Genomic DNA, 10,528 nt, shown 5'->3' with positions numbered 1-10,528 from the left:
GGCATAGACAAAGCTACTTCTTCATTGGAAGAATCATCCACAACCACTACATCTTTGGAGCGGTTGTTATCATTTTGAAGCTCTATTTGCTGAAATCCAAAATAAATATCTTAAAGCTCTACAATTATCTCTATGTATCTATGCCAACATATACCTAACCCTAGTAACCTACATGTATACCACAACAAAAAAGAAGAACACAGTGATACATATAATTGTCTATGAGAGGTTTTTTTGCTTAAGAACGTGTACCAATTAAGAATATATTCTCCAAGACTACTACAATTTGTATATTCTCCAAGACTACTACAATTTGTATATTCTATATATTATGAACAATCTCAAAGGTAGAAGTCCAAAAAATGAAAGGTTTCTAACATATCAATATTACACTAATATTTGCGATAATCAACAACAAAATAATATAGAAAGAGATATAAAAAGTATCTTGATGTACACAGTCCTCTCTCTCTCTCTCTCTCTCTCTCTCTCTCTCTCTCTCTCTCTCTCTCTCCCTTTTTAACACAAAAATTGAGAGAGACAATGATGGCATCAAAAGAGCTAACCTCAAGTTGAAGAGAGAATTATACTCGAAAGCACCAACTTTGATTGAATCGTCCTTGTGCTTGCTTCTACACATTCACATACAAACACACATAAAATAACAAACATAAGATCTCTCTATTTTTTCACCCTCTCCTAACTATATTTCACACCAAATAAAGCACAATAATAACTATTGGTATATTTCATGTGTGTGAGTATGTGAAAGAGAGAGAGAGAGAGAGAAAGAGACATACAATCAAACATACAAAAGGGGAGAGAGAAAAAGAGAGAGAGAGAGAGAGAGAGAGAGAGAGAGAGAGAGAGAGAAGACCAATCCATCAATAATCTTAAGTCTTATTACATTATCTTTACCAACTTTTTCAATGGAATGCATTTCAATATTTCCCTAAAAATCAAGCGTTTTTCCTCGGAGCTCCTACATCTACTACCCACAATGTAAAAGCCATCTAATAATCCCAATGCCTCTTTGATTAAAAGGAGCTTGAGATTGTCATCTAGCCTATAAGGATCTAAGACTATATAAATATATCCAGGATTAATATCATCCCACCCATCAAAGCCAAGAACTTCTCATTTTGGGCTATAATGATATGCAAAAAAGCCCAAGTGTGGCATCTCCTCAAAGAAGATCGTATCCAACAATTTGTTATTGTCATAGGTCAACTTGAAGATATTTAATGGCATGTCTCTGCATGAAACATAGGTCAACTTGAAGATATTTAATGGCATGTCTCTGCATGAAACATAATCAAGCTATATATTAATATCAATCATGATCTTTTTTATACTTAGAGATAGTAAGAAAGAATAAAAAATACTTATACAATCTACCACCAATGGTTACTAAACAATTACACAACCATATTGATTTTCGAAGGAGCTTATGCTTTGGGACAGATTATTTAGCATTTTAAAAAACACTCTCTCAACCAACACACACCGGCACACACCACCCACCTACCCACACAAACACACGCATGCGCACGTGCACGCGCACGCACCCACGCACACACACACACACACTATTCAATATAAATACACATTTTGAAAACTCTCTCTCTCTCTCTCTCTCTCTCTCTCTCTCTCTCTCTCTTTCACACACACACACACACACACATTTGCTATTCATATAAATAAAACATTTAAAAAAACCCTCTCTCTCACACACACACATATGTTATTTCAAATTAATTAAAAAATTAAAAACTTTTAACATTAAAAAACACTCTCTTAACCAACACACACCCGCACACACACACACACCTACCCCCCACACACACACACATGAGCACACACACACATGAGCACACACCCACACACATGCGCACACACCCACACACACACACACACACACACACACACAATTAAAATAAATAAACATTTTAAAAACTCTCTCTCTCTCTCTCTCACACACACACACACACAAAGTTTAAACAATCTCTCTCTCTCTCATACACACACACACACACACACACACAAAATAACACACACATAAGATAACTATAACTCTCTCTCTCTCTCTCTCTCTCTCTCTCTCTCTCTCTCTCGCTCTCTCTCTCACACACACACACACACACACACACACACACATTTGCTATTCAAATTAAAAAACACTCTATCAACCAACACACACCCACACACACACCCGCACACACCCATTAAAAAAACACTCTATCAACCAACACACACCCGCACACACCCACACACCTACACACACACACACACACACACACACACACACACACACTATTCAAATAAATAAACATTTTAAAAACTCTCTCTCTCTCTCTCTCTCTCTCTCTCTCTCTCTCTCTCTCTCACACACACACACACACACACACACACAAAGTTTAAACAATCTCTCTCTCTCTCTCTCTCTCACACACACACACACACACACACAAAGTTTAAACAATCTCTCTCTCTCTCTCTCTCTCTCTCTCTCTCTCTCTCTCACACACACACACACACACACACACACACACATTTGCTATTCAAATAAATAAAACATTAAAAAAATCTTTCTCTCACACACACACATGTTATTTCAAATTAATTAAAAAATTAAAAACTTTAAACAGTTTTAAAAACACTCTCTCAACCAACACACCTGCACACACCCACACACGCATGCACACATGCGTGCACCTACACACACACACACACACATGCACACTATTCAAATAAATAAACATTTTAAAAACTCTCTCTCTCTCTCTCTCTCTCTCTCTCTCTCTCTCTCTCTCACACACACACACACACACACACACACACACAGTTTAAACATAAATATATATCAACACAACCTGTAATTTAAAAAAAATGTCATCATAGAGAGAGAGAGAGAGACCTGGGTTGCAGTCACAACAACCTGCAAAGAGAAAGAGAACGGCCCAGCAGTAACCTGCATTTAAAAAAAACATCGTGTTAGTTAGTGGAGCGAGAGAGAGAGAGAGAGAGCTTTTATGGATACGTCATACTACTATCTTATAGATTTTTAAGGGCACCCTCAACATCGTGTTAGTTAGTGGAGCGAGAGAGAGAGAGAGAGAGAGAGCTTTTATGGATACGTCATACTACTATCTTATAGATTTTTAAGGGCACCCTCAACATCTGCATCTCATCTTTTGCTCTGAAGGATGATTGGTCCCATCTCCACTGATACCCAGTTGCATGCCAGGTTGCAAGAGGGTAAAGACAGGAGCCCATTTTGAAGATTCACCAACCAACTCATCCCCTTTAGCCCACACTTTGATATTAGGTCTTCCTCCACTGGGGCGCTCCACAATAACAAAAAAAGGTGTGTTTTTCTTGTTTGGTCTTCTTATACTAGCTGAGAGTTTTAGGTCAAGCTTTACAAATCACCCCTTTGGAGCACACTTGCCCTTGACTAAATCCTACTAAATTGGAGGTCCTCTAGGGCTTGAGTTTGATAGTAAGTCTTTGAAAAAATGAAAACATGGTAAAGTATGAGCATTGCCCAATTATAATCCTTGTGAAATTTACATCACATATATTGTTTTACATCACATCTCCTAATGCATGTGCCTCACATTTTGTATATTTTTTTCTCATAGCAAGAAAGACTATGTGAATAATGCGATTGATCTATAGGACTTTGTAAATTAAAACTGGTAGTGTAAGGCCTTGAGGTCAACAAGGGTATGGAATTCAATTTTTTTTGGGGGGTGTATATTAATGATTATGGAATTCATGGCTTGGTACAAATGGCATGCTTAATTTTATTTGGGCATCTTATATATATCTTACACGGCTTATCTCTCTCTGTACATGTGTCGATTTTTTTTTGGCTTACACGGAGTCCACTGCCATCTTGCGGCCGTCTGTACATGAGGTCTACTACCATGTAGCCGCTGACTTTTGATGTTGTAGGATGCAGAGGCGGATGCAGAGGAGCTCCATGCAGAATTGCAGCGCCGCCCGTCGGTAGGCAATTGTGGACGTCTGTACACGGGGTCCACTGCCATCATGCAGCCGTCAACTTTTGATGTTGCAGGATGCAGGAGGCAGATGTAGAGGAGCAGGCGGAATTGCAACGCCGCCCGTCGGCACGGCAAGCAATTGAAGTTGCCAACTTGTCGCTCCCCGCGTGTCGGTTTGAAATCATTTCCTCGGCGTTCTACCCTCCCTCCCCCTACAATCGAACAATCCACACCGCTCTCCTCTTGCTCTCCCCCTGCAGAAAAAACGGAGGTTGCACAGGTTGTTTTGCTATGCTGTTCTCTCCCTCTTTGCAGGTTGCTGCAACTGCAACCCAAGTTAGCATGACTCTCTCTCTCTCTCTCTCTCCACTAACTATCATGATGTTTTTTTTTTAATGCAGGTTGTTGCTGCGTTGTTCTCTTGCTCTTTGCAAGTTGCTGCAAAACTGCAACACCCAGGTTAGCATGACTCACTCACAGCAGCTGTTATAGTACTATATATAAATGTTTCAAAACACACACACACACACACGCACAAATACATACACACACATATACATATACATATACATATATATACACAAATATGATAGTACTATATATAATTGTTTTAAAATATACATCTATATATACACAAATATGTGATGTGAAATTTAGCTAGTCTGGTGCTACCTGCTTGTTAATTATTGTGACTTGTTGAGGACATGTGGGAAACTTGAAGGTACTGGGAGATGCTGGGTTTGACACGAGACTAGAAGTAGGCTACGATGGACAAGGGGGCATCCTCTAGTGGGATGTTTGATCCCTCTGGCCATTGCACCACTATTCTAGAGCTGAAGGCCTCAATCTGGGTTTCTCCTGGATGCACCACAATGCCACCTCTATCATCTGCCAGTTTCTTCAACGCAGAAGGCCCCCTGCAATAGCTTGTCCACCAGCTCCAACTTCCTCCCCTCCTCACACTTCTTGGCAGCCCAACTCGCAAAATGCCATTGTTTCTCGTCTTCTTCCACCATTGGTAGAATACTCCCTTGAGGTTGGTTTTCAGTACTAGCTGCATTTTCTGCCATCAACAATGCCAAGTCTATGTTTTTCCACTCGCCCACCATCTCTAGCAACACCATGCCCAAGCTATCGATGTCACATTTCTTGCTCACAGGTGCCACGGACCAGAACATCTCTGGTGCGATGTAGCCAGGAGTTCCCCTTAGGGCAGTCACACCACGTGAGAGGCATCCCTAGCCATGAGCTTGGCCAAGCCAAAATCTGCCAGCTTGGGCTTGAAGTCCTCATCTAGGAGGATATTCTGGGGTTTGATGTCGAGGTGCAAGATGGTTTGTGAGCAACCTTCATGTAGATAGGCCAGGCCCTTGGCTATGCCCAGCACCGCTTTGAGGCGGCTGGCCCAATCGAGAAATTGCTCAGCCTCGAAGAGTCAGCGATCAAGAGAGCCCCAAGCATCTAATGGGATGTCTCCCAACAAAAGCCCACAAGCTGCACAATGTTGAAGTGGCTGGTTCTACCCATGGTGGCCACCTCTATCAAAAATCCCTTGGACATGTCACCTCGGAGGATGATGTTGAGCTTCTTCACTGCTATTTGCTTGCCATTGGGAAGAGCACTAGCATACACTGAACCCATCCCGCCTACGCCCAACAATCTGTTGAACCCGTGCATTGCCTTGTGCAGTTCTTTGATGAAAGAAAACCTAGTGGGTAATGTATTGCGAAAATTGAGTGTCTCATCCCCACCAAGGCTACTGCTATTGAACTTGATGCATGCACCTCTTCTAATGAATCTCCTGCACACATACAAAGCCAGAGCTGCTGCACAGGCAACTGAAATGGCAGAGGCAGAAGCTAAGAGCACAATTACAGTCCGGCTCAGTGAATGGGAGGAGGCTAACACACCAGTCCGGCTATGATGTTGTGAATGGGAGTCAAAAGTCAAATGTGCAACCTTCAAAAAAGCTGTGTAGGACAGGTTGTGACTCCTTCCAGTGACATTGAGAAGGCTCAACTGATGATCTATAAAAGGGAAGCAAAAGGGTTGGTTGTGATTGAAGATTACACCACTGCAATTGCAAGTAGACAAGCACATGTGCTTATAGCTCTCCATTGAGATGGTGGTGTTGTTGAAGATCTCACTTGAAAACTGAAAGATAGTGGCGGTGTTGTTGACTTGGAGGAGATCCGCGCGCTGCCACATTGATATGGGATCAAGGGGATGGAGGCTTTACAGCCTTGGGATGCATCATGCTCATCTATTAGTGTGAATCCAATTGGGCATATACAGTACCGGTGAGCCAGATCTGCCATTGAGACCCAGCCCAAGGGTCCACACACCATTGGGATGCCGCAGGCACCCCAGGTCTTCTGTGGAGTAGCCATTTCTACTAAGGCTATCTAGTGTGCTGAAGGGCTCGAAATTTACATCAGGTTGGACATTATAAATCACAGTTCATCTACAAACAATGAGAGGTCGAAAGTATCAAGGACTGCATGCGTAGATTTTGCAATATGGCTACTCTTGTCTCATCAGTAGTGGTTTTGGGCGAAGGGATTAACCAGAATGAGGAGTTAGCTACCCCTGCAAGACCTAGGAGAGAGAAGACAAGGCCCTATAGAGGGAATTGTTGCTGCTGAGACTCATGCCCAAATTCAAGTTCTGCGAGAGCACCAAGGTGTCGGTGGGATGTTGGAAGCTCTGCTCTGCCAGAGGAAGAAGAAGAGTGGCAAAGAAATGAAATGAGGGGCGCTTGGGGATGAAATGAGGCCATTGCTACTCAGCTTTGAAAAGCTGCAAATTTAGCCATTTATTTCGAAGTAAAGGATGACGAGCATTGCAAATTCAGTTGAGACACCATAAGTAAAGAGCCATAATACAATCAATACCCACAAAATCAATGTTTTTTTTTCCTTTTAACGGTTGGATTAACTTAACGAAAAGCTCGACTCCCGAGTCTCCACAAAGTTCTCCAACACTAAGAAAAAAATTGTTGGATTAAGTGAACCAAAAACTAAATAGCAATCTATATAGTAAAATATTGCTATATAGTAATCAATAAATTATTGCATAGTAATGTATATAGTAAAATATTAGTACATATAGTACATTATTTCTATATAAAAAATCAATGTGTAAAAAACCACTATACAATAATGATTATTGAGACAAATACAATGAAAATCTAGTTTTTTTATTTTACTAAGTGTTATTATTCTAATGATTTCTATATATACTAGAGAATATTATACTATTATGTAGATATCTAAATACATGCATGTTAACTTTGAGAGAGAGAGAGAGAGAGAGAGAGAGAGAGAGAGAGAGAGAGAGAGAGAGAGAGAGAGAGAGATTTAAAGTATTTTTTAGTAATTAAAAAAAATGAGTAAATAAATTTTTTTAAAGTGAAACACAAGAAAAATCCATAATGCACAAACATGTACTTTCGTGAGTGAAAATTAAAGGATCGTGTATAGTTGGATAATTATCCCAAAAAAATAAGTACACAAAATTTTTCTTAAGTGGAACACAAGAGAAATCCATAAAGAACAAAGACGTACTTTCAAGAGTGTAAACTAAAGGATTGTGTGTAGTTAAATAATTATCCCAAAAAAGAACTAAATTTTGGCTTAAGTGAAATAGAAGAGAATCCATAAGACAAAGACTTACTTTCATGAGAGAAAATTAAAGAATAAAGCATAGTGTGATATTTATCCAAAAACTAAGTATAGAAAATTGCTTAAGTGAAACACAAGAGAAATCTATGAAGCACAGACGTACTTTCATGAGTGCAAATTAAAGGGTGGATATAGTTAGATGTCTATTTATTAAAAAACAAATATAGTTATATATTTATTCCTAAATAATAAGTATACAAATTTTGCTTAACCAAAACACAAGAGAAATGGAATGAATGAATCTCTCTTTGTCTCTCAATCTATTAATGGCCGTTTTACCTTAAACATTTGGAGATTGCAATCTTAGAGTTCTAGACTCTATTACCCATATGTTGATCTCTGTGCAAACTGGTGAAGATTCCAATCTCCTATCAGATTTGATGGTGTTATTCTCTAGTATGATGGTGCAGCATCGTTCTTAATGGAAAATGTACTAGACGCATAGTGTGTTGGCCGCCTGATGGAAGCCAACATGCAAGCTGGGCCGCCGTGTGTGTTGACCATCAACAGGGTTGACTGCAAGGGTCTTGACGGATGCATATGACGATATCAGTTACATTGCTCAGAACTAATCAAAGTAGACTAACGATGATAGAAATACAACCGACAGACACTTGTCGTGATAACGTGGGAGGTGGAATCCAAACGGGAGTTAGTAACCCTGTTGATCAGCAAAACTCCATCTGGGCCCAGGAAAAGTCAGCACTCGAGAACCCATTTTCTTGGAGAAGGGTAGTCAATCAAACTAAAACTCCATCTGGGCCTAGGCAAAGTCAGCGCTCGAGAATCCGTCTTCTTGGAGACAAGTAGTCACAACCAAACCGATGGTCAAAGGATCCGCTATCCGATTGTGCATTCTTGGGTGCCTTTGCTAACTAGAATCCTCTTATCTAATATTCTCTTGTCTAAGAGGAGCCGATATTTCAATAGTGCAGTATCAAGTAATCCGGCTGGCAGATGATCTGGTCATGGACGTAGGAACATCAAAAGGCGTATGTGTGTGTGTGGTGCATTGTGTGCATGCACATGCACGTGTTTATGTTGGCATACATATAGATCTATTTATATACACATATATACATACCTATAAATAAATATATATATGTATATGTGTGTGTGTGTGCGTGTGTTCTCTCTTCCACACACGTGCACATAATATAATATTATTTGTGTGTGTGTGTGTGTTTATATATATAAGAAACTCATTCAATGATTGATGATGAAAAACTAATTGTTTGTGAGCCCCAATGCATCTAGGCTTGTGGAAAAGAACCGTTCCTTTTAAAAAGTTCAAAAATGTGAAACTCTCCTACACACACACACACACACACACACACACACACACACACACATATATGTACTCATTCGATGAGCAAATGACTTGATGGTGACAACTAATTGTGAGTCCCAATTTATTTAGGCATGTGTAAAAAATATGTATAAAAATTTTAAAAAAAATCACCTTTCTCCTTTATGTGAAAGATCTCTCCTCCTCTTGCCAAGTGGAGGTCTCCTTTGCTTGCCACATAGTAGGTTAAAAGTGATATATATAAATATAGATATAGACTAGTGGGCAACCCGTGCTTTGCACGTCTTTTGAGACTCCAAATTCAAATTCTACCCAAACCTCCTCAGACCTCCTCCTCCCCTTCTCGAACCTCCAAATTTTTGTGGTAGCTTTGTGAAACTCTTCCTTAAGATAATATAGAGAATAGAGATGGGCAACCCGTGCTCCGTACGTCTTTTCAGACTCCAAATTCAAATTCTACCCAAACCTCCTCCTCCCTTTCGCGAACCTCCAAATTCTTACCACGTGGCAGCTTTGTGAAACTCTTCCTTAAGATAATATAGAGAAGAGAAGGTACAACTGGTAAATGGGTGTTTTCTTAGTCTTGGAGGAGTTTGTAAAGGTACACCTATGGAGGTGGGTTTGTTAGTCTTGGAGGAGTTTGTAAAGGTACACCTATGGAGGTGGGTTTTTTCTTAGTCTTAGAGGACTTTGGTGGAGACTCAAGAGTCAACGAAAATTTACATAAATCAATTACTATATAGTGAATACTTTCATGACTTTTATTATATAGAAACTTTTTACTACATAGACTTTTACTATATAGTGATTTATTGCTAGTTTATTTCCTATATAGCAAGTGTTTTCCTAGAATGAAGAATCAAAAAGTGTTCCACTTTTACCAGATCCGTAATTTTACTAGATATGTTTATTTTTTCTAGTAAACTATCTAGCAAAATGTTTTTTTTTGGCTATATAGGAATGTGTATAACATCGGACTAGTAAAGTTTCTGGGCCTTCCTAGACAAACACAAAGGTAGAAATCAAAGACACTTTGATTGATGCGTCGATTGGTGCACATCCCCAAAACAAAAAAACCTTTCCAGCCATTAAAAAACGAGCGAGAACATGAATTTGAAAAAATAGCCATTGTTGGGGGTTGAGACTCTAGAATTGTTAATGAAAATGGAAACCAAGGAGAGGGTAAAGTTTGCAACTAGTGGTATTCGTTGTTGGGCCAAACAAGTCATAGTGAGATGCACAATTAGAGAGTAGCAAGCAACAAAATGAGGGGTGCTTGGAGATGAAATGAGGCCATTGCTGCTCACTGTCCCCTAGTAAAGATGCTAAAGAGAAGCTTAGCATTGAAAAGTTATATTAAAACATTTAAAAAAAATACAAGGTGCATTTTACCTCAAATTTACCCATTTATTTTGAAGTGAAGGATGAGCAACGAAAATTAAATGGAGAGGAGACCCCTTTTCCACCCATATAAATTGAAGCTTGAAAGGGGTTGTGTGAGGAGCATCTCTAACCCATTAGAAACT

This window comes from Cibotium barometz, chromosome 41 (assembly GCF_041138505.1).
Source record: "Cibotium barometz isolate CiBa-2024 chromosome 41, ASM4113850v1, whole genome shotgun sequence".
Lineage (NCBI taxonomy): Eukaryota > Viridiplantae > Streptophyta > Polypodiopsida > Cyatheales > Cibotiaceae > Cibotium > Cibotium barometz.
The sequence above is the reverse complement of the archived record's forward strand: the minus strand, read 5'-3'. Positions refer to the sequence as shown.